The sequence below is a fragment of the Dipodomys merriami genome, unplaced genomic scaffold (assembly GCF_024711535.1).
Source record: "Dipodomys merriami isolate MVZ:Mamm:240054 unplaced genomic scaffold, mDipMer1.0.p SCAF_4, whole genome shotgun sequence".
Taxonomy (NCBI): Eukaryota; Metazoa; Chordata; class Mammalia; order Rodentia; family Heteromyidae; genus Dipodomys; species Dipodomys merriami.
Genome location: NW_027205603.1, coordinates 15,249,746 through 15,275,937, shown reverse-complemented (window position 1 = coordinate 15,275,937; position 26,192 = coordinate 15,249,746). Strand labels below are relative to the sequence as shown.

Below are 26,192 nucleotides of genomic sequence, written 5' to 3'. Positions count from 1 at the left end.
TACCAAGGAACGTGGGATTCTCTTGTTACCGTATCAGCTACAGACAGAAAGCAATCTAGTTTCCACCCTCATCTCTGTGAAAAGAATCTCTTAGAACACAGTCGACAAATTCCAGCAGAGTGTAAAGATATTACCTCCAAATAGAGTCTCTTCTGGTAGAAAACTGTTCAGAATGGACCGCACAAGTTCCAATGGCTAACAAATTTGGCGAATGGCCTTATATTCTGTTGTCTGCATACAAATCCTTATAAAATCCTACCTAATGACTATTGAACACTCCAGAAAGAAGAGTAAGAGGGACACTATGCGTGTCCAGATGCATACATACCATAAAGTAAAAACCATTAAAACAACATGAAACTAGTGAAAGAATAGGCTAGACCTATTAGACCCGTCTCTTAAGAAGAAACTCTTAAAATAAATATGGGATGTATAATATGATGTGATAAAGCAGTGGAGAAGGAAATCATTATTCAGTAAAGGCTTTTGGGATGACTGTCAGCAAGTAAAATATTGCCAGTGGATCACACCTCAAAATATATTACCTGTGGATAAAGGAAAGTCTAAAAATAGCCGAAGAAAGAAACACTGAATATTCACCAAACTTCCTGGGAGGAGGAGAGGGGTGGAAAGGATCAATCAAAACATAGAAACAGAAGATTCCAGGGACAGAGTACATAGAAATCACATTTCTATTTCAAGCTACTTGGTAGGCTGTTAACAGGAGGATCACATTTCAAGACCAGCATGGGCAGACAAGCTTGTAAGATGTCTTCCGAGCTCATGGTGGGTGCAGCACACAGGTTTGTCATCCCAAGCTTTGATTGGAAGCTGAGAATGGTAGGATCATGATGTCAGATCAGCCAGGACTCTGCCCGCATGGCAGGGAGCCTGAATGCCGCAGTGCACATCTGTGGTCCCAGCTACAATGGGAAATAGACTGGATCATGGTTCAGGTGAGTAACCTAAAAATAGCCAGTGAAAAACAGGGCCAGAAGCCTAGTGCAGTGGTATTGCACTAGTCTAGCAAACAAGTCTGGAGCTCTGAGTTTGAACTCCCAGTATAACCCTGCTCCCTCCCCACCAAAAGAAATGAAGGACAAGTTCTCTATATAGAAATTCTTGTCTAGCGCTGGTGGCTCATGCCTGTAATCCTAGCTCCTAGGAGGCTGAGATCTGAGGATAATGATTTGAAGCCAGCCTGGGCAGGAAAAATCCATGAGACTCTTAATCTCCAAATAACCACCAGAGAACTGGAAGTGGCCTGTAGCTCAAAGTAATAGAGTGCCACCTTGAGCAAAAAAGTTCAGGGCCTGAGTTCAAGCTCCATGACTGCCAAAGAGAAAAAAAAAATCTCTACCATAATTGAAATGAAAAAAGTTATAGTCAGATTTGAGCAGCCAGTTTGAGGCCAGCTCTGTCTCAAACACACACACACACACACACACACACAAACACGAAAGTAAAAAATGTGTTAGAATGTTTACCTAGCCTTGTTAAAAATACCCTATAATCCTATAATCACTATATCTCCATTGATAAGAACTCATTATATAGGAGCTGGGAAGGTGGCTAAGTGGTAGAGCGCTTGCCTTGCATACATGAGGCCCTGGGTTTGATTCCTCAGCACCACATAAGCAAAAAGAAAAAAGCTGGAAGTGGTGCTGTGGCTCAAGTGGTAGAGCGCCAGCCTTGAGCTGAAGAGCTGAGGGACAGTGCCCAGGCCCAGAGTTCAGGCCCCATGACCAGACCCTCCACCCCAAAAAAAGACTCATTATGTAAATTCTCCTATAAGAACTTGAAAAAAAGACTATACTTCTCAATTAATGGACATGTGGTATCTTTTTTTCCTTTAGGAGAGCATTGATGACTAGGAAACTCATGTTTCCTTCCAGGATACTCTGTGCTCAATCATAGTCCCTGTCTTTAGCTTCTTGTGTTTACTTCTTCAATCTTTACTATTCCTTTGCGGGGGGGCCCCCTCCTCCTCCCTACCTGTCCATAATGCATATGATCCGTGATACAGCTGCACTCCTGGTTAGTTAGGTGGTAACCATCTTATCTTTCACTTTTCCTTACCAGCATAAGACACTTCCCAGAGGTGGGATTTCTGGATCAATATTCGTGAACATCTCTGAAATGACTGGCATGCGCTATATCACCAAATCGTTTTGTGCCAGGTGCAGGCCATGAGCAGTGTCTGATAAGGTCATCACACACCGCCCACAGCATGGAGCCTAATATCACCTAGACTTTGCTCCCCGCTTCCTCTCCCCTTTCCATTCTCTCCTTCCAGCACTTTCATGTCTCTGAGTGGTCTTGAGTTTCTCAGTCATGCCCATCAAAATGGAAACCATATATTGAAATGGAGTCATTCACCCTAGACTTTATCTGGTAATACCTATTGAGAGCAAGGTAAGTCTCAAACGATAAGTTGCTTTAACCTCACTGGAGTGAGGCTCTCACAAGCATTTGAATTTTAAAAGGCAGAAGGCAGTGATTTGTCCACATCCATCAGATTTTTGGGGTCTGGTATTTAGCACCCCTCCTGTCCCATCAGGTAGAGTTTTTGATTTTAGATGAGCTTGACTCTCTGAGGAGGGTACTGAACATTCTGAGCTCAGTCCAGCACCCAGCTGTGGGTTTGCAGGTTTCTCCTTAGTGAAAGCCATGTGTGCTCTCTCAGGCTAAGAAAACTCACCGGCTTGTGGTGTAACAGACAGGGCTTAGTCGTGCTAAGTTCCACTGGATAGCTATCTGTGAAGACAGACTTTTTTTTTCCACAATGAATTATTTGGTCACTTTGGAGTTGGTTTTTAACTGTCACTCTGCAGATCATGATGATGATGAGATCTGCTACTGGTCTCAGGGCTCTATTTTTTGTAACAGGAGATAATGATATGGTGAATGACAGAACAGGAAACAGATTCCTTGAGGAAAATGTGAGCCCCCAGAAGGTCTGGCAAGCAAATGATAAAATGGCTGTGGCTTTTTTTTTTTTTTTTGGTCGGTCGTGGGGCTTGAACTCTGGGCTTGGGCACTGTCCCTGTGCTCTTCAGCTCAAGGCGAGCACTCTACACTTGAGCCACAGTGTCATTTCGGTTTTCTAATGGTTTATTGGAGATAAGAGTCTCACAGACTTTCCTGCCCGGGCTGGCTTTGAACCACGATCCTCACATCTCAGCCTCCTGAGTAGCTAGGATTACAGGCGTGAGCCACTGGCGCCCGGCTGATGTGGCTGATTTTTAAGTATAGTTATGATAAATTCTGGAGGACAGATCACCGAGGATATGCAGTGGATTATGGAAACTATAAACTGAACTAACCTGACCCGGCCTTGGAGCCTAGGATTAGTTCTTCAGTAGGAACATATTTTACAGTGAAATGTTCTGATTGCTCTAAAAAAAAACTCAAAAAGGTAAAGTTCCCATGCCTGAGACAACAGGTTTCATCTCCACATCCATCTGTCAGACAGACACACAATATGACTGTGTAGTTAAAAAGCCATAGAAGTAATTTGGAATGGGAATCCATCCCTTTGGCTCTTTATGGGTTTCGGATATGATGGTGTTCCTGTAGCTCTCTCTCCCTGCCCCTGACAAAGGAGGCATCCCATGCTTGTCTCATTAAAGTCTCTCTCTCTCTTTTTTTCAGCCATATTTCAAAGATTTTTTTTTAATCCCAACTCACACTATCATCTAAAAAAGTCCCACTGTGGGCAAAGACTGATGTTCTTAGATATAGGATAATGCTGCTATTTTAATATCATTTGTGTTTTAAGTAAAACTTCCCACTCTGTCCAGGGAGAACTTTCCAGTCACAATGACTCTCATCTAAGAGGAAAATAACACAGAGGCATGCAGATGGCAGGCTTCTGGGTCTAGCTCCGGTCTACGGGCATCGGTGCCCTGCTTGGACTTGGAGGCTAGAAATAAACATGGTGGGAAGGAGGGAGGAGGCCCTGCAGTGTGCTAGTGGATGCTGGGAGCAGGGGTGTGAGCTGCAAAATAGAACTAGAGACTTGCTCTTCTTTGTTTTTCCTTGCTATCTTCTTCTACCTCCTCTCAGCAGCCCAAGCATAGAGCTCAGGAGACATAAATTAGTCCCTGGTGATACTTCTAAATAACTTAGTATGAGAGAAAAGTGCAGGTCTCAACATTCCTTGGTGTCTTTTTAATGAAAGTCTTTGAAGCCTGGTGAGAGGTGATGGGAGAGATGGAAATAATTAAGGATGGGCCATAAACTTGATTTCCTATCTTTTCTTTGGTTCTAAATCCCACATTTTTGTTGGCAGAAAGGACTCAAATGAATTGGCTAAAAACTCGACTGCTTTGGAAAACATTATATCATTTTTCTTTTCCTTTTTTCCGAAGAAGTACAGGGGACCAGGAAAGGTCTAAGCTCAGAACTAGTTGGACTTGAATTTGAAGATAAATTCTGCACTCTCCTCATTCATTTATCCACTCATTTTCTCTCTCAGCTCTGTGTCTGTCTTCTCTCATTCTATAAAATCTATTTTCTCTGGCTTTATTTCTTACTACATGGAGTTTTGGGTAGTCCATACAATGGTTAATGTAGCTAGTTTTGGGAGCTTCACCAAATTGAATGATGAGGAAAGAGCAAAGTGCTAACTCCTAAGCCAATATTGAGGAAGGAGCATCACATGTTAAAAAAGAAATATAGGACAGGGAAGTTAAAGTATCTAGTCACTGGTGCTCATTTAAGTAGGGAAACTAGTAAACAGCCAAAAACCACCCACAGTTGTTGACAGCATCACACCATCATCCCAGAATATAATCTTCTGGGTCCAAATGATAAGAGGCCTAGAAAGAAAAGGGCACTCATCACTCTCTGTTTAAGAGGGAAAGACCCAGGCTCAGAGACATGATTTCCCTCATCTATGGATAATCATTTACATAAGCACATACAGGTTTGTCCATGTATACATATATCCATATATGATCCTAATAAATCTATATTTATCGTCTAACATCTACCTATTATCTATTGTATCTATCATCTCTCTATCAACTATCAATTATATCTATCATCTATCACCTACATCTATCTAGTTAACATCTACCTATTATCTATCATATCTATCATCTGTCTATCAACTATTAATTATATCATCTATTACCTACATCTATCTATCTATCTATCTATCTATCTATCTATCTATCTATCTACCTATCTATCTATCTATCTATCTACCTATCTATCTATCTATCTCTTACCTATTATCTATCTACTCATCTATAGTATCATTTATCATCTGTTATCTATTGATTTATTTATGATTATTATTCACCATAATTGAATCATATATATATTATATTAATGTGTTTCTCTGGAGAACCTTTAATAATACAAACTTAACCAAATGTTTTTTTAATTGAGCAGTGCAAATGCTATTACATTTTTCAGATATCATCATCATCATCGTATTTTACAAATATTCTTGATCCCAACATAGCTCCTCCTGGACGTTGATAAAGTAGTGGGCAATGCCTTGCTGCTTTTTACTGGATTTCGCCTGTGTCAAAATCACCCTCCACAGCTATGGCATGCACGTAAAACTCTTATTTCACTTTGCTTATCAAGAAACAGCTCAGGGGAAAGGGGCTCCCGAAGTTTGTCACTGTGCTAATTTATGAGACATCTCATTCAGACACGTTGCTCTGATTCAATACAAAGTTCACACTCTAATGCGTGCAGCCCGTGGCAGCTATGTAGATAAAGGATTTAACAAAACGCTACAGTATTACATTTCAGCGTGACAGAGGGCTCCCTGGCAGCTGCCTTATATTTTATGCCTGCTGCCAGTTGAGATGTAAAAATCGTCAGCCTATTTATTTCTAAATGGAAATCAAGGCATTAACGATAATGAAAGTGTGAATAAAATAATAAGAAAAACCTTTGCTGTTAAATTCGTTCCAGTGATCCTTAAGAATTTTAAATAATTAGATCTATTAAAATGTATCAGTTGTTCAACATCTTTCAGACTGGAAACAGTATGCTCTAACATTTCAAGATTTTAGAACAATTGTCTATGTGGTAAGGTTCTACTGGGCAGGGCATGGTTGGCAATAGAATTGGAGCCAAGGCACTAGGATTGTACGTAAAGATTCCTGATACTGATGCTTTTGGTTTCTTACCTGCTTTCTAATTCAATCCTTAATTCCCCTCCCACCCATGGTTGTGGTTTCTGCCCCATTAGTTTCCATGTGAACTCTGCTACTGCTGCTCTGTCTGGTTGCTTTAGAAGCCAAGGGCTCTTTTGGACAGCCTGTCTCAATATTTTATTAATTGCTCTCCAAACACTGCCCCTGTGATCGCTTCATTTATGCATTTGGTGGCTTGGGGACAGTCCCTGCCATGCACTGGCTATGGGTTCTGGTGTTAGTCACCACCCCGAGGACTGTTTTGTAGATTTGTATCTCAGACGCAGTGGTTTTGAGGAAGACATGGGGGACCCACCAATGTCTGGTTATTCTGATCTGTTGTTGCTTGTTAAGAAGGCTCTAGAATGATGGTTCCCATTGGAAATTTAGGTAGGATTAAAAGCTTTTGTACTTCAAAGGACATCATGAGAGAAACTGAAGACACCCTATAAAATAGAAAATACAAAATGTGTATATTTGATATTAGCATTATATTACATGATATAAAATAAAATATTGTAACTCATCAAGAAAAACACCTAAAAATATACAAAAATTTGAATAGATGTGAATGTGAATGATGTATTAATAAGATGCTCAATATCATTAGCCACTAGAAGGTGAAAATTAAAACAACAATGAGTCTATTTCCATTTTATACTCACTAGGATGGTTAAAATTTTAGAAAAGGGCAAAGGCAATGTGTTGGCAAAGGTGTGAAGAAATTTGAATCCTTATTTTGATGGGATTGTAAAAATGATGTAGCAAGTGTGAAGAACAACTTGGAACTTCCTCAAAATGCTAAATTTTGGCCCAGCTATCCTAATGCTAGGTGTATAGAGTAAAGAGAAGTGAAAAAAGACATCTACATAAAACAAGTATTATGTAGTCCTAAATCATCAAAATTGAAAAATATGTGTATGTTGACAAATACCTGCTAAATGGATAAATAAAATCCAGTGTATTGATAAAATGGAATTAATAAAACTCAGCAATGAAAAGCAATAAACTACTGGTGTTAAACATGAAAACATACTAAATGAAATAAAACATACACAAAAGATAGATTGTTTCATCTACATAAAATATCCATAGAGATAAAAGCCGGTGAGTCTTAGCTAGGGACTGGGGTGTGTGTGGAGGAATAATCATAATAAAAGTCTTTCTAAGGTGAGGAAAATTTCCTAAAATACAATAGTGTATGTGGTTGACCAACACTATGCATATACTAAAAACAGTAAAAGGGTGAGTTTTATGTGAGCTGATTTCTATCTCAAAGTATTATGGCAATAATGAAATTCAAGTACCAATCAAAGTTCTGATTTTATATTTAACCCCAATTAATCATCTACATAGTCTATAATTTGGAGCCTTTAATATATGACACTAGTTCACTATGGGTCCATCCACTTGGAACTATTTAGAGAGCTTTGATGAGTTTTAAGGAAATTTTTATAATCTGATAGTTTGGGGGGCAGTTTGAAAAGTTTTTGGGAAAGATACTTCTGCAACTGTCAGATAGGCAAAGACTTGGGTTTGATTTCTAGTCATATTTATTTGAACAGTCAAGATCTAAAATCTGTATGACATGCAAGAAGTCAGAAACTTTGTTTTGGTGGCATCTGATGGGTATCAAGTATCTTTTGTTGATTAGTGAAAACTCTTCCAGAAGAAGCTGATGCAATTTGATATTTTCACATAAGAATCCAAGGTCTGGCTTTTACTCACTGACAGTAAAGAACAAACATGCATGAAAGAGATTTCCCTATATATGGGCCTTCTGTCTTCCCACCTCTTCTGTGGGAATTTTTGTAGCTTTAATTCTGTGGTGGTATCTGTTCAGTACAGAAACAACTAGTGGATTAATTTGATTGACTCAAACATGGGCTAGCCATTTATTAGAACAATAAAAATCCCCAAAGCTTCACGTGATTCATTAGACTCAATTGATAAATTTATTAAGTCAACACAATTTATCTGCTTTATTTATTTATTTAGATAAATTTATTAATTCAATATGATTTATCTGCTTTATTTATTTATTTATTTATTTATTTATTGGTCCAGTCGTGGGGCCTGAACTCTGGGCCTGGGCGCTGTCCCTCAGCTCTTCAGCTCAAGGCTAGCGCTCTACCACTTGAGCCACAGCACCACTTCTGGCTTTTTTCTTTTTGCTTATGTGGTGCTGAGGAATTGAACCCAGGGCCTCAGGCATGCAAGGCAAGCGCTCTAACACTGGGCCACCCTCCCAGCCTGATTTATCTGCTTTATTAAAAACACCCTTAGTATTCCTGTGCCTAGATTTTGGGTCAACCAGTTGTCCCTGTCTCCTTCTGTCTTTAGAAATCCACACAATGAATCAGAGCAGACATTTTTGTCAACAGTAGCAGAACTGGTGTGCAGGGAGCCCTTCTTTGAAGTCAACTGGATTCTTGGTCCCTTGCCTGCCTCCAATTGATGTGTAACTTCCGCTGCAAGTGGCCATCTCAGAACACAAGTCCCTAAGCTCATTAAGGAAAAGCACTTGCTCTGTTTCTCATTCCGTTGCCAAACTCATTAGAACTGCCCCAAACTTAGCTGAGTTCACTCAATTTTTACTAGCTCTTCTTCTGGTTTTGATTCGCTTTGATGCCATAATTGCTTAGAATCCTGTGCAAGACCATCTTTAGGTAACCAGTGAGGCTTTGCTAGGAAGGCATTGGCATCTCAAAGTGTATGAGGCCCTGTTCATTTCTCCTTACCATGGCACTAAGAGGTAAGTGTTCTGCCATTCCAACTTTACACATCAGAGTGTTAAAATAGCAGATCCCACTCGTGCTTATAGTGTTGTAGGGTGGAGATCCAGGTTCAGACAGTCAGACCCCTCACTGTATTTATATCATATTCTGTATTCATAATAATGCAGAATACTTGTAATGATTATTCCTTGATTTTTCAAGTTGGCGGCACTGGTGTTTGAGGGCATTGCACTTTCTATGCTTCACCTGAAGCATAGACCCTTTTTGCTTTAGTTTAATTTTCAAATAAGACTTGGATTTTCCCAGGCTAGTGGTGGATTATGATTCTCCCATCCCTACCTCCTGAGGTAGCTGGGATGACCATCACGAACCACTGTTCCCACTTCTTTTAGAGAATTGGATCTTGCCAAATCCTTTTGCTGTGGCTAACCTTGACTTTGGATCCTCCCTTCTCTTCTTCCCAAGTGGCTGAGTTTATAGGTATGCACTGCCACCTGGAGCCCCTGTAGTAAGTGTTCATATTTGTCATGTGGCTGTGTGTGAGTGGGATATGTATATGTGTTATTTGTGTATGTGTGATGTGTATATGACTATACATGCATGTATGAAATAGAAAATTTACACAGGAAAAAAGTAGATTGGGCAGGAGGCGGGGGTTGGGCTAGAGGAAGAGATGGCAGTTGTTACCTGTGAACCTCAAAGTAAAATAAGCTGAACAGCAGATGTTAGCTGTGCTGCAGTGGGTAGCTTCTGGTGTCAAACTCCTTGCTGTACAAGAATCCAATAGAAAGGAGAGTGCCATCGGCTCATCTCTTTACTATCTGCCCCGCTTCGGCCCCATCCCCTGCACTGGTAATGTGAGAGACAGTGATTGCTCATTTGGAAAGACAGAAGGGCAGTTTGAATCAGAAACACAATTCTTGCTTCCTAGGCTACTCAGATGGACAAAATAAAATGTTCCCACAAAGTAGACATGGAGCCCTGCCATCTTTTCAGAAAGGCACATAAATAAGCCTCGTGATAGAAAATGTTCAGGTGTCAGTGTACTCAGAAACAATCAGATTGAAAACATAAGAGTTAGTTCTGCAAGAATGTGCCTGTAACTTTTTGGGTAGGCGCAGGCCATGTGCTGCATGATCTTTTCTGTATCAGATATTAGAGGAAGTGAGCAGGTGTGGGGTGGAGTAGGAGTTCATTGGTAGCCAGAGAATAGCTCAATTTATGATATTTCCTGGGAAAGAGATCAGGCCAATTGCTGTTGGAAATATTTTATCAAATGTTTTGATTGTTGTGGTTTTTGTTGGCTGTCATGAGCATTAAATTGTAGCTTCCAACTGTGTGCCTCCTGGGTCCATTATTCTGTGTTTCTTAGACAAATGGCTTCAGGAGAAGAGAAACAGAACATTGTATGTGTGTACCAACATGGGTATTTAAGGTCCACCCCAGGAAGCTGGGGCAGACTCCTCCGGCCTGTTGGCTAAGTTTCTACCCAGTACCTGCATCACCTAGGAAACTGGCACACCTGGAGGCAGTCACCGCCCCCTGCTCTGAGGTCACCTTCTGGACCCCTCCCTGGTCACACCTCCCATCTGACTGTGGGAGGGTCTGAGGCTTTGAGGTCACATCCGCATCCACCTTCCCTTACCTAGCCACACCTTCTCCTTGCCCCTTCCCTAGTTAAGTCCTTTGGCCCCTTCGGGCCTTGTGCATCTCTACCATCAGCAGTTTGGAGATGAAATTCTCTTCCTGCCTGAATACCATGTGTTGTTCTCATTCATTGGCTACCTGCTTTAATTTACCTTACAGATGTATGTGTGTATGTATACACATACATAAATTCTTGTTATCAGTCATGCTTGCAGATCTGCAAATCTGGACTTCTCCGTTACGACTGATGTAACCTTAATAGATGAGCTCTTCAGATCTCTTGGTAGATTGTTTTTCTGCTATACAAAACTTCCCTTTTATAAGGAAAAGTTCTTGTGCAAACCAAGTTATATAGGGTTGTATAAGTTATATAAAGTTATAATGCACTTATTTTAATGCTTGATTTTTAAAAAAGGGTTAATATGAATTCTTCATGGGGGATATAGCTATGGCATGGCTAACAAAAGGTCCTTGGCTTCGTGGGACACAAGTTGGTTTTCTTTACACAGTGCTTTCATAAAACTCTTCACACATTTTTACAATGACACAATATAATGGATGGTGAAATCTGTTCTCCTTTCAAACCCTTCTCTGAGTTGAATTTTGAGATTTTTTTTTTGGCAGAACTAAGAATTATTTAGAGTATGTGTTAAAATCGCAGCCTATGATGCTCTGATTTGTTAAGTCTGGGATGACTGCCCAGCATATGCCTTTTCAAACATGCTGCCAGGGGTGTTAGGATTTAGATAGAAATGTCCTCCAATGATGCTACTCGGAAGGAGGGATACCATTTTTAGGGGGTGTGCCCTAGTGGAAGGAAGTGAGGAAGGAGGTGAGGTCGCTTGGAGGAACACTGGGATCTCTCCCTTTTTCTTTACTTTCATGACCACCTTGATGGGAGAAGAGCTCAATTCTGCCATAGGCTTCTTGCCTTGCCACACTTCCAAAGCCATGAGGCCAAAAGACCCTGGCCTGAACCGTCTGAAACCACGAACCCAAATAACCCTTTCCCCTGTATCAGCAGATTGGCTCTGTTGTTTTATCAGAGTGCTAACACTTTGGGTCCGTCTGGTAAATTCAGTAAACCTTGGCCAGCATGTGGAGTTGGTTCACGGTCAAAGCCTTGTTTTAACTCATCCGTCTTTGTATTTCTATCACCTGGCACCCTGCCTCTGGCAGAAAACTGCTAATGATAAGTATCTGTGAAACGAAGGAGTAGATCAACACTTGTTTGAATGGATAAATGGGAGCTAATCTTTTTGTAGATAGGTCTAACGACAAGCCATTGGTTGAGCTATCACAAAATTTGGCAGACTTTTAGCAAGAATAAATTAAACCCTGCATGAAGGGACAATACTGTCACTTTTCTCTGATTTCAAAATTCATCAAAACAATTTGCACATCCTGATTATTTTATTGTTTTTTGCAATGAGCTCATTGCTTAGTTTACCCTATTTGAAATATGCAAGTCAGAGACATATTTGCATTACAAAATAGAGCTGCCTTTTAAGGGCTTATGCGTTGAATTTGGATTTGAATAGGGCTAAATGGGCCTTCACATTGGCAGTGGTGGTTAGTACTTCCATTCCTAGACTGTTTTTATATGTCTTCCTAACAAATATAAACAACATTCACTCTCATTCAAAGAAATAGTTCAGTTGTAAAAATCCAGTGGTTCCCAAACATGTCCCATACCCTAAGAAATTCCAACATGCAAACAATCTAAATTATAAAATGTATGAATTCAGCATCAGTTCATTTAAAAAATTATTCATTGCTTTATTACAGACTTTACTACAAGACATCTTCAAATAGTGAGAGGCCGTAGCCACAACTCTTTGTGTGTGTGTGTGTGTGTGTGTGTGTGTGTACTGGAGCTTAATTTTAAAGTCTTATACTCTTGCTTGGCTTTTTTGCTCAAGGCTGGGGCTCTACTACTTAACTTATATCTCTACTTCTGGCTTTTTAGTGGTTAATTGGAGATAAGAGTTTCTAGGATTTGTCTGTCTAGGCTGGCTTCAAACTGTGATCCTCAGATCTCAGCCTCCTGAATAGTGAGGATTACAGGTATGAGCCACCCCAGGCCCAGTGAGAAACATCTCTATTTAGGAGCACTTCTGTGATAGTCATTATATCATTATGTGGGGTTTTTTTATGTCTGTGACTCATGATCACTGTCAGTTTCTTAACAAATCTTATCTTTAATTATCATTGTTTTCAGTGTCTTAAATATGCAAATCTTAATCAATACTCTATCTGAAGGCTTTCTTGCCTAACTCTGAATCCCTCAAGATTCCCCATACGTCCTCAGAGCCTCCCCTTCCCCCACCCCCCAGAATTTATTAAATGGATATCCTTACTGCGGTAAGGTGGATAATTCTATATTATGATGTATGAGAACTGCGTAGCTCTGCAAGGAAAATGAAAGGTTTAAAGGTTCCTTGGATATTTCTTCTTGTTATAAAATAAGAATGACCTTTGCAACTCCTTAGGTTCAGCTGCTTATGAATTATGAGGGCTTCCTCCTGGAAAAGACATTTCCTAGCCTACTTGCCCTCAGAAGACCATGAGACTTCTCTGCAGAAAAAAATTACACTCCCTTGGTCCATGGAGGATACCTATGTCAGGTGAAGTTTTATTATTGTCCTTAGTGCTGGGAAGAATGTTTCAGCTCATTACTTCCCTTCTTCATCAGCCACTCTCAGTGGCTGTAACCTTTATGGTGTGTGCATCTTCATACCAGACTAAGGTTCCTCTTTCTACTCTCCTCTTCCCATCTGCTCAATCCACAGTGGATAATGACTCAAGATAACCCTAAATCAGCAGACTGATTATAGAACTGGGTTATCGTAGAGCTAATTCAATGACATTTCTCTCTCTCATTCTCTCTCTCTCTCTGTCTCTCTCTCTCACCTTTTTGGGGATGCTTTAGATATAGTAAATAATTGACTTACAAAATGAGTTGTTAGGACAAAATATAAAGTTAAGTCCAGATAGCACATGTTCAAAAAGCACATAGTCTAAGTGTGTGTGTGTGTGTGTGTGTATGTGTGTGTGTGTGTGTGTGTGTGTGTGTGTGTGTGTGTGTGTGTGTGTGTGTGTGTGTGTTATTGCCAAATTAAATTTCTGGGCCAAATAATCAAGCATTAGGCAAATAAAAATATCCAGACTGATTTTCACCCAGGGATTTAGACTCTTAATTAGAAACTAATGACATAGCAAGTTAGACTGCCCTGGAAGAATGCACACTTGGTAAAAGCTGGATGACTCATTTGAATTGGGACATATTGAGTTGAGTGGTCTGGATTATTTGAACTGTGCAAAGTATTGCAATGTAGCTGTTGAATTTATGTGTATAGGTGAGAGTTTATTTACTACCAGTTCCCTTCCATCTCCACATTCTTCTTCATCACCTCCTTCACATTAGCTGGTTAGAGATGGGATGGATTAGAATAGAATCTTTGCTATCCACTTAAAATATTTGAGCCATTCTAATTCCTACCATATTACTTTATTGATTTCATCTTATTTGGTTCTCCAAGTTCAAGTACTAAGGGATGTACAGGAGTGTCATAGAACCTTTGGTCACACTTGTCAAAGAGGTGTACCCTAGATGCACAAAGATGGGTAATCATTGGTGTACCTTATTATATTATGAAACATTCTAATCTCATTTTATTTCATTTCAAATGAGAAGTTCTTACTGAAACAAGTTCATCTGCCACAACACTTTGGAGAACCATTCTGCACAAAACTCTATCGACATGCCATTAAAAACAGGAGAGTACTGAAAAATGAGGCAGCCATTTCTCTTTTCCTTCATGGAAACTGATAAGTATTTAGTCGAACACTACTTCAGAAGTTCAGCCCGATATATTTAAATTCATCCAACTAAAAGTTTAGCTATCTTAAGCTACACAGTTTCAATTGACTGTTCTCAGTTCACTGCTTCTGGTCCTTAATAACTACATTACAGATAAACTTCATTTTTTTTTTATCATTTCTTCCATTTCCAATTTCTGTTCTTTGGATCCCTGTCATAAAAAAAATGCTCAGTTTTAACCATTCCCTCCCCAAACCTCTATATAGAAAAATATACAAACAAGAAAACCAGCTCCTTCTGGTCAGGTGAGGAATTATATAGAATGATACAGACCTTTAAAGAAGCATAGACTTTCCATTTGGGATGCTACCAAGCACGGACTAGCTAGTTCTCAAGTTGGAAATTCTGCATACGTTGTAAATAAATCTAAAACCGTAAATAAATCTAAATCAAACCAGTATATCATCTCCTAAAATCAGAATGGATGGATGGATAGGTGGAATGGAGGAGGGATTTCTAAGCTAAAAGAAGACAAAATTTTCTTCTCCCTTCTCCTCTAGCCAATTGGCTTCCAGATTCCAGAGGGACGGATGCATTCTCTGGTTCTTTGCATGAAGTTTGGAGGCTGGGATACCTGCCAGTTGGTTCACTTTAATGTCCATCTCATTCCTAGTAGTTTGGGACCTAAGTAGCTGATTTTCAAATTCATCTCTACATTTGAACCACTGGCAGTCTCATCAGGGTCCCTTATGCTGAGTTTGAAGTATCTCATTCACTAGACACACTTTCTTATTCTTGGTTAGTTTTCAAGTCTCCATTGGCCATTTCTGTCTGTCATGACTCTCTTCCCTAACTACTTCAACCCCAGCTCCATTGCATAATCTCTTGCTGGCACATATGACCTCCTCTTTCTTCCATCAAGTAGACAGGCATTGACCTACTACACTGTAGCAGTCTTTCCTCAAGGACAACCCAGTCCCCACTGAGAAAGTGGATCCAATTCTCACCTCACAGAACTGGAACATAGCAGTGAGGCCCTCCACATGGGCAAGTGTGTCCCTGTACCTTCTTGTGTCCTCAGCTCTTTAGATGGGGGGAATCATGTTTCTGTTAACTGATTTTCATAGAGTCAATAAGAGCCATTACAATGTGCAATGTTGGGGGTGGACCCTTAGCTGTATTTTTTTCAATTTCATATTCCTTCTTGCCTCTTAGGTAATGTTATTTGCTGTGGTGATAAAAAGGATTAAAACCAGATGTATAAAATCAAACACAACTGAACAAAGCAGAAATATCAACCCATCCTGGCCCTAGTGGGTTCAGGATAAACTGTGAAAAATTCCCAATCTGACAAATATTTCCATTGAGAAACAGAACTTTGGTAAACACTGCAAAGTTGAGCAATTGCTATTGGCAGAGGAGATGAGCATGTGGATTTTCTTGTCCTTGCTTCTCGAGGCTCCCTTGGGAGGTTGGAAGGATAGAGAGGGGAGCATCTATGAAGGCATCTGCCTACCTGTGACAATGAAACACAGAAAGTTGGGAATGATTGACTTTTTCTCTTTTTGTTGGTGCTGGGAAGGAATGGTTGACTTTCAATATAAATTTTGAGAGTTTAAAAATTATTCTTCCAGTATTAGTTTGTGTTTTGGCTTTGTTTCTGGAGAGAATGAGATGAGGAATGGACTCACAGCCAAAGATCAACAGTCATGTAAATCAGAAACACGTCACATGCTTAACTGCCTACCTTCATGCATGCTGTGGCCCCACACAGGTTGTGAGCTATGATGATCTAATATTCAATTTACATCAACTAGAAAACTAATTGTTACATACTATTTCCGGTAGGCTGAGGATTTCTCTTCTACAATTATCTTTTTTCCCCCTGGAGACACTTCTACCCTTTAACCACTTCTCTTTGTGTGTGCATCCCAGGCTGGGTTGATCATAGTGCTGCTACATGGCTCACTCAGCCAGATTTAGGCCTGACTTTTGCCAGTACTGAATTGTAGAGGACAGTGAGAGAATGTGGCTCACCATGATCGCCAAGTCCTGAGGCTGTCCTTCCAGGAGCCCCACTGAATCTCTTTCTCTTCTGCTCATTTTCTTTTTTTTTTTTTTTTTTTTTTTTGGGTCCGGTAGTGGGGCCTGAACTCTGGGCCTGGGCGCTGTCCCTCAGCTCTTCAGCTCAAGGCTAACGCTCTACCACTTGAGCCACAGCGCCACCTCCAGCTTTTTTCTTTTTTGCTTATGTGGTGCTGAGGAATCGAACCCAGGGCCTCAGGCATGCAAGGCAAGCACTCTACCACTGAGCCATCTTCCCAGCCCTCTTCTGCTCATTTTCAAAGACCAATAGTTAAAGTGAAAACAGAGGCAACTTTCAGCTTTTATGAAGTCTTGCCCTTTGTCAGGATGCGACTCATGGAATCATAATATCAATCCTGTGACGTAGCCTTTAGTGAATCTTCCCTTGACGTGTTCACATCAGTTTGACTTATAAGTCAAAAGACAATTGGCATCAAAAGACAACTCGGGGGAAATGGTTCTTTCCCAATCCTTGTTTCCCCTTAAGACAGGATTGTAATGGAGGGAACCCTTCAGGCTCTGCTTATCTTGACTCTTCCTGGGGGAACAGTGCTTGGGGGAAGTTGGTCTTTCTCTTCTTTCTTTTTCTCAGACCTGCAAAAGCTATGTGTTCTAGGGTGCCAGGAGGCAGGGGCTGAATGGGGTGAATGGGTACCCAGTGTTTCCAGTTTGGCCTCTCATAGTGAACACTTGGGATTTGGCTTCCATCTGGGCTCTGGGTTAGGAAACATGTCATTCTGGCATCCTTTGCTGTATCTGCCTGCCTTAGGGATCAGGATAAAGCTCTCTGAATTGGACTGCCTCGTTTGGAAAAAATTTTTTTTTTTGGTCGGTCATGGGCTTGAACTCTGGGCCTGGGCGCTGTCCCTGAGCTCAAGGCAAGCGCTCTACTGCTTGAGCCACAGCGCCACTTCTGGTTTTCTGGTGGTTTACTGGAGAGAAGAGTCTCATGGACTTTCCTGCCCGCGTTGGCTTTGAACTGCGATCCTTAGATCTCCTGAGTAGCTAGCATGACAGGTGTGAGCCACTGGTGCCCATCTCTGGAAAAAATTTCATATACTTAGTGTCATCTGACTTCCAGGGTGACCCGAGCAGCAACTTCTTCCACTGAGAAGGTGAGCCATTTTACACATGAGGCACTCAGAGATGTTGAGCAAGTTGTCCCAGGACATTGAGCGGTAGGTGGAATAGAACCCACATTCGAGTGCTTATTCTGTGTGAGACTGTCTCCCAGTTTCATCAGACTTAAGCTGCCCTGACATTTCAGCCCTCTGAGTGCACTCTAGGACAATAGTTACCATAGCTCTGCCACCTTTGTGGCCATTCATTGCCATGTGTTCCTGCTAGGACCACTGGAAACTACATACGTGACACATGCCAGAGTGACCTGTGTCGTGACACCAGGCTGCACAGGAAGGGCCAGGGTGGTGCCCTATGCCAACGTTTGCTCACGGCGAGGACCGACAGTACAGGGCTGCACCTTCTGGGTCCCCTCGTGGGACAAGATGAGACTTCTAGGGCCATGTTTGAGGGCTGAATCCCTGCACACCTTTGCCTGTTCTTTCATAATTCATATTCCTAAATCCAGAGCGACATGACCTGGGTGCTGAGGGGAGGAGACACCTGCCTTCTGGAAGCAGGTTCCCTCTGATTTCCCAGGGAAGACCACCTTCCCCCAATCCTGAAGCTTGAGTCATTTTACCTACTTCGCTTTACCAAAATCATCACAAATGCAACATGTGAAGGTTGATACTGCAGGCAGAAGAGGAAAAAAATCACTGAATTTATTATAATCATAATCAGAAGGAAAATGCCCTGTATTTAAAATGGCTCTCATGCTTTGTCTGTATGCTTTTAATTTGAATACTCTACCGAGTGCATTAATTTTGAAAATTATATTAAAAAATGTTTAATTGTGGCGCTATTGTTACAAACTCTCGTTCCACTTTATTATCTTCCATGCACCACCATTAGGCTGTAAGATGGACAAATAAGAGGGTGACAGGGACAGGAGGGGAAGGAGGGTGGGATGAGGGCAAGGACAATGAGCTTATCTTCTCTTTCCCAACCTGAGAGGATCTCACTGAGCTCCAGTGCCTACAGTTGGCATGGCACTATGGACAAAGATAGCTAAATCCCTCCAACCTCGAGGGAATTGAAGTAGAGACACTGAATCTTACTCAAAAAATGCAGTGAAAGCCAGGCACCCGTGGTTCACGCCTGTCATCCTGGCTACTCAGGAGGCTGAGATCTGAGGATCATGATTGGAAGCCAGCCCCGGGCAGAAAAGTCTCTATGAGACTCTTATCTCCAATTCACCACTCAAAAACCAGAAGTGGTGCTGTGGTTCAAAGGGGTAGAACACCCTGAGCAAAAGAACTCAGGGACAGTGCCTAGGTCTTGAGTTTGAGCCCCACGACTGACAAAAAAAAAAAAAAAAAAAAAAAAAAAAGAAAAAAGAAAAGAAAGGAAGAAAAGCAGCAAAGAAGGCAGGAGTTGATTAGAAGAGGCACACACTGTGAAACGTGGTTAAGTCCCTGTGCATCAGAATATTCCAGGAGAGTCTGAGTGGGCACTGAGGAGGTTGAATAAGATACACAAAGTCTGATGTGGCCAACACCTTTCAACAGATGTCACATTATGCCAGCTCCAACTTCCTTGAGGAGTCTTCTGGTCCTAAGGTACAAGAGGTGACAGGACGTAGAAGATCCTCAGGGCTTTTGGACCCCGTCTCCCTCTCTGGGACTCTGCATGGGGGTGGGGGTTGGGGGTGAGTTCACATGCCCCAGTTGACATGTGTGTTGGCTCTAGTTTCTCTTGCTGAGGGTCCTCCGTTTTCCCTGTGGGTTAGGATGCTAGACCCAAATAGCAAACATCACCTGAGGGAGCAAGCATCAGCTTTGGTTTCCGGCAAGACACTGGTTTAAAGACTGCCTGTCAGCACGGCAGGCAATGAATTGGTATTTGTTGTTCTTTATCAGATGTTGTCGAATATGTGCTGGCAGCATATTGTGCCCACACGGTGCGCCTAGTGCTGACATATGGGCATGGCACACAGAGTCTGGTTTTCCTGGAATGCAAGGGCAGCTTGTGAACATTCAGGCATAGCCCCTTATTTTAAGAGGAGGAAGCGGAGCCTCCGGGGAGTGGCCCTTTGCTCTCTGCTCATGGCTATCCAGTCCTGCGGCTGCCCTACCAGGCTGTACAAGCTACCTCTCTCTACTTTGGGACCTCAGTAGCTGATGTTTTGGATTCATCTTTACATTGCAACTGCCAGCAGTCTCTTCAGAGTCCCAGAGGCTGGAGTTTGAAGTATCTTATTCTCTAGAGGCCCTTCTGAGTCCTTTAGAGAGGGGATCAGGTGAGTTTTTCTTGGGAAACTTGCTCCCTCTTGTTTCTTTCAATAAGGCATATCTGCCTATTTGAGTTTATGTTTCCACAGCCACTATCCCTGAATAAGAATGAAAGACATGTCCATAATGCCCCTTCTGTACCAATGCCATTCTAAGTCATTGTGTGGAGTCATTTGGGTCTCCTGACCTTTGAGAGGTGGCTATTTTTTAAAAAAATAATCCATCTTGTCATACAGGTAAGGAAACTGAGGCTCCAAGGGCAGAAGGGCTTCGGTCTTCCAGGAGGTGAGTGGACATGCACATATTGGCTCAAGGGACACAGCTACCCTCTTCTCCGTACCCTCCCTGACTGGGCATGGGTAATGTTTCACCTCCCCAGAAGAGAGCTGAAGGCCCAAGAGACTTGATTTCTAAGCTCAGAAACTCATGGCCATTGGCTGCATGATCCTCAGTGAAACTCTGAACCCTTCAACAGAGGGGGTCTGACACGCAGTGTACACTCCATTAATGGTTGCAGACTTGTGTGACTAGAAAAATGACTGCCCCAGGATCACATGCACACAAAGCACTAAGTATCCTCTTATTGTATTCAAGAGTTCCTAACCAGGGAAGCAGAATGGAATCAGGACAATTGAAAAAAAAATGAGTAAGGAAAGAGAGGAGGCAGGGAGGGTGAGCCAGGAGCCTTTCGGGGTGGGGGGTCCCTCATTTTCCTGGCAGTGGGTTTCAGAGTTTGGGGGTGCCCACTGTGTGTTTGGGCACTGGAGATACAAATGGCTACTGATTGCTCCCCATGACTGAGAACATTCCCCCACCTCCTTGAAATTCTCACAAACCGTCCTTGACATTCCCGAAGCAACCATTGTTGAAACTTTTAGTCAAAAACTGACTTGCAATGAGGTCGCAGGTGTCTGGAAGGTGGGTTTTCTAGACAGCCAGACAAGAGCTGGCCTGAGTCTGCCTCACCTCTTCCGGTGCGTGGTCAGGTGTCCATCTCCTGTGAGGGGCCTTGCAGTGCTCACACTGCTGCCATCCTTCCTGGGCTGTCCAACGTGGTGGCCATGTCCTGAGGCACCTGCTATTCCTGCTGAGGTTACTGTCCGTGCTGCAAGGGTTGACTTAGAGCTTACTTCTTTGGTGTGACTCATGGCCTGAGATCTTCCTTCTAATTGTGCCCCTTCCCTTCTCCACCCCTCCCTTCATGCCCGTGGCTTTCCCAATTGCTGACTTCGGCTTTGCTCTCAGCTCCCTGTCATCATCACGGAACCTTACTAGGCCCAGCAGTGCCTCCTTGGATGAGGCCCTGGTGCCAGCCCCACACCCTCCATTCACACAGAGTGGCATGTATGAAATCCCAGAGATCTGTGTGCAAATGAAAACAGCCCAAAGGCTCACCAGGTGTGGAGAGGATAGACGGAGAGGCTTGGCTTCCCCTGGGTGGGGGAGAACAGTCCCAAGGGATGGGGCTTACCCCAGGGTGACCTTTGGGGCGGTCTTGGCAGCCAGCCTCCCTGCTTCCTTTCCCGTCTGGCTCCTCGTGACTGGGGACTCTCTCCTCCTGGACATTCCTCTTTTCTTACTCTGGCTCATTTACATATTGGCATCTTCCCATCTGCCATCCTCTTTCTGTTGGCTCTGTTCTTTTCAGTGTAACAACGAATCCCAAAGGAAGGGAAACCCAGCCATGGCAACAAAGGCCTGTCCACCCCAGAGAGGCTGCAGGCTCCCTCTTGACAAAAGAGGTCTTTCTAGGTGGGAACGGCTGGCAAGCTCCAGTCACTCTTGGCTCCTGGAGGAGGCTGCAGAAGCCAAGAGAGCCAGGAAGAGGATACTTAATGGGAACCAGTCCAGTCCTGGCTTCCTCCTCCCTGAGCCCATATGAGGCTTTGGTGCGTTCAGTGCTGCCTGACTTGCTGGGATGTGACATCCTCGTATGTGCCTGTATCCCAAGTTTCCATCCTCCTCCTCACATGGTCAAGCACTGCAACCTTTTGATCAATGTCCCCCCAACCACTTCTTTTTTTTTTTTTTTTGGTCAATCCACAACAGCTTATCTCTATTTGGAACTAATAACAAATACCTTGGGTTCACTCTTCACAAGTCACCAACTGTTTCTTTGGCTGAGTGCTCCCTTTCCTCCACAAGCCAATAAAAGCTGTGAGAGTGACAGGTTGTCACCCCAAAGATGAGGCCACAGCTCAAATGTTCAGTAGCTAGACTCTGGGCACGGGTTGAGATTTACAAATCAATGCCTCCATCTCTAAAGTGAGACAACAACTAGTATCACCCTCAAAGGTTTGATCAAATGGTTAATTGTGCTATTAAACATAAAGCATTTGGAATGAAACATCACCTAGAGAAAGAACTTAATAAATACTGGCTACACTAACGTCATCATCACAATCATCATCCCCATCATCTATGATTGTGACTATTAAATAATGAGACATCGGGTAAAACTTGGTTTATAGACTCTGCCTAACTGATGAATGTGATAGCAAGTTTATATAAAAGTGCCAAACATGGTAGGAACTCAGAGATTTAAATTCCTCTCTGTGAAGTCTTTTTACTTAAATTTCCCTATGTTTTGGTAGGAAGTAAAGTGGTAAAAACGATTGTATCAATGAACAGTATATATTCTATGTGCATTGTAGAAGTACAGGTTGAATACGGGTATTTCCTACATGGCATATAACATACATTCTATAAACATATGGTATACATTGTAAAATGCATATTGTGTAAACATAAAGTGCACAGTGCCCATGCAGTGCACAAGTGCATAACAATTTTAAGCATCTATCAAGCCTTTAATGCCTAACTGAAAAGGCCCCTTTTCCAGCAATAGACTGACATCGCTGTTGTTCTGGTTCACAGGGCTTCCTGGCTGAAGACAGGACACACAAACTCCATGAGGAGCTACACATGCAGAGGGCTTCTCCTTTTGTGAATGACCACCTTGTGCACCTGCCTGGGCCACACGAGGGTGTATGGCCAACACAGAGGGCAGAGGTGTTCCAAGGGACAAAACCACAGGAATAATTCCCACTTCCAATTGCTAAAGTGTTCACACCTGACTGAAGATACAATTACAGAAAGACAGGCAGACTGCCTCTAGAGGGTGAGGACTGGAGTTAGGTTTCAGATCCTTGAGCCATCCCAGTGTGTGTTAAGTAAAGAGCATCATATAAATCCTAAGGATGCCTAGCTCCTTGAATCTAGGAAGTCTCCCCGTGGATGAGGTCCAGCTTTTCTCTGCTCCCCAGAGGGTGCTAATTGGCTCCAGGAGGGTAGCCAAGAAGAACTGGAATTCTGATGTGTGTCTTCACCACCTTATTCTCAGGAAGGTCTCCAATCTGGAGGAAAAGCCATTTCTTAAGATGATGCCATGTTTGGGATAAAACAGTCTTGTACTTCTTCTCAGTCTCATCTCCTACCTTCCTCAATATAATCACTGACAAAGCAACCTATCACAGCATCTGAGAAACAAGAATAAACATCAGAGAACTTAATTTTGAAATTCAGAGAGAAATGGTCTCTTTCCTTAGTGAGGGCTGGCTTCTTATATAACTATTTTCTACTCAGTCCTCTGCTCTGTTGCCCAGAGATCACTGCAGTGACTAAAACATGAAGTTCACACCTCATAATTGATTCCTAGGCTTTATTGTCAGGAAGATCTTTTTAGAGTCTGTTCTGCATTGACCCTGTGATAACCTTATAACACAAAGTCAGACAGTGATTGTGACCCCAGAGAAATAAAATTGTTCATCTCAACCCCCCCTAAACGACGTTTGGGGTATGGGAATTAATTTATCAAGTCATGACCTGCTGTGCCATTAGAAATTCTCATGATCATCACCCATGAGGTTTACTTTCAAGAGCAGTTTACAGAGAGCGAACAGCTCTTGGAGAGGACAGAAGCTAGTTTCCACCCACAGGGGGCATGAGGCTGAATGAGATAGACAGAGAAAGCCCTCATTGTTGTACCCCAAGTGCAGGTTCTCTTCTTTCTAAGGAATCTCTGGAAAGACCATCCCTATGTCTGATAAGAAACCAACATTCTTGTTCTACAAACATGTGGCATTACACGTTTTTTAGGAGGATGTCTATGGTTATTTCCTGGGTGAAATACCTTTTCACGGACACTTTATGGACACTGTTTACATCATTAACATTTGCCTTCCCAGATCCAAAGACACAGAATTCAGTTCAAGTCTTTGTCCCTAGGTGCCACCCCTAGGTAGGGTAGATTCATGTTGAAGACTCATTAAGCAGATTGCTATTTGATATTCTACGATAGCATCCAATGTCCTTCTTCTTGACACTAGAGTAGAAAGGATTATGAGCCTAATGACCATGGTCATGCTTGTAGACATACTCTACAGGTCTTGGGGCTGAAGTTGGGGAGATTCTGATTTTTTATAATGGTCCTCACCAGACTCTACTCTGCTCTCTTCCCTTTGCCCTCTGCAGGCTGAGGCTGAGAGCAGTCATGATAGATTCCAAGGGGGTTCTATGTTGTATTGACAGGGTGGTGTAGAGGTGGGAGTTCTTTGGCGAATGAATAGGGCTCCACCACGATGCATAAGTAAAAGATCCTATGGTGTATAGATGGGAGGCCCTGAGATCTATACGTGAAGGCCTCATGATGCATGGGCTGCATCTACAGGGTCTCCAAGATGCACAGAGGTTCTTGAAGGATGGGGTTGTTTAGGTAGATCAGCATTTACAGTGATACTGGGAATCTTTCCTTTTTATTTCCCCCTCCCCCCACTGAATCCAGATCCTATTCAGGACTGGATTTTAATTTCATAAAACTCCTGGAAGTTCCCAGTCTGGACTCCCATTGTTATCCTTGGCCTCCGCCCAGCTGTGGGGAATACATCCCGAGGGGAGTGAGCTGAGAGGATAATGAGCCTCCTGGCATGGCGGCATGCCGGGCGTGATGAATGGCCCGCAACCCTGGAATTGCTCTGTGCCCTTCATCATCCAGTCGGAGTGGTTAGCAGACTGTCAGGGAAAAATAATTTAGCAACCGGGGCTTTAACTGATGTGCTGCATTCTGGGGTCAAATGACTATTACAAAGTAGTAACACTGCCTGGTTTCTCCATCGTGAGAGCTCACGGTTGACAACATGAAAGAAGGAGGCATCACACCCAGAATTCACTGACATCCTTCAATTTCACACGGTGGGAAGCAGGGCGGGGGGGGGGAGAGAAAGAGAGAGAGACAGAGAGAGAGAGAGACAGAGACAGAGACAGAGACAGAGAGAGAGGGAGGGCGAGGGAGGAAAAGGGAGGGAGAAAGAGGGGGGGCAGGAGAGGGAGGATACATTCTACGGAACAGAAAAAAGACCCAGGCTTGGCTGGATGCCAACCTTGGCAAATGGCACTAGGCTGGAGGGGAGTGGAATAGAAATGGAGGAAGGCACCCACAGACACTGGTTAGATGGTGTCTCAGGGAAGATGGCAAGAGAGACTAGCTCACCAAAGTCCCACCAAAGGTCACAGGCGGTCTCAGCAGAGGTCATCCTTCAGCCCTTATCTAGGCAGCAAGGCATAAAGTCCCCTCATAGCTGTTTGGGATGACTAGAGGACAGATCACAGAGGAACAGAAGAGGAAGGAAGAAGAGAGGAAAATCAAAGGCAGAGGGCAAAAAAAAAGAGCAAGCGAGGGCCTAGAATTTCTCAATACCAGGTGCACAGGGACTTACAAAGAAGTTGTTCTCTTTTCCAATGTCTTATTTTTTAAATTTTACTTTGACTTTGTATTTATTTGAAGGTAACTTGGAAGCCAAGACCAATGGTCAAAGCCCCTCCCACCTGCTCCTTCGCAGAACCAGTGAAGGTTCCAGAAATGTTTGACATTAAGAGAGAAAATGAAAGGCAGAGGCGGCAGGATTTGCATCCATCCCTTGATCAGAACTCATTGGTTGTTTATGACCTTTCTCCTCACCCATCCCAGCTCTGTGATCAGCAGAACATCTGCCAGACCCAGTCCCTCTCCCATGTCCACTTCCAGACAAATAGGTATTGCATGAATGAATGAATGAACGCTACACCCGGTCATGACTCCCCGTGAGGGATCCCGTTTCCATTACTGTGTCCTCACGTTGAACCCCTGCCCACTAGCTGAGCTTTGGGTGGTACCTGGTGTTTCTTAACAGATTTATGATCTCCCAAGACAACATCATCTATTCTGTTCCAGCTGTTGTGATGGAATGAAATGATGGAAGGGGTCGCTGTAAGAACTTGCAGTTATTAAGTACTCAGAATGTATCCTGCACTGGGCTAAGTGCTTTTTAACTATGTAAAGTGTTTCTTGTCCTTGATTGATGTTCAAAAAGAATAAAGACAATTTCTGCATCTACGACATTAGTGC

General features: G+C 42.7%; 1 protein-coding gene across 2 annotated transcripts in view; it reads right to left on the bottom strand.

Moving 5' to 3' along the window:
- Positions 1-26,192, bottom strand: part of Adarb2 (adenosine deaminase RNA specific B2 (inactive)) — a 411,210-nt gene that overhangs the window by 96,239 nt on the left and 288,779 nt on the right. The window lies entirely within an intron of this gene.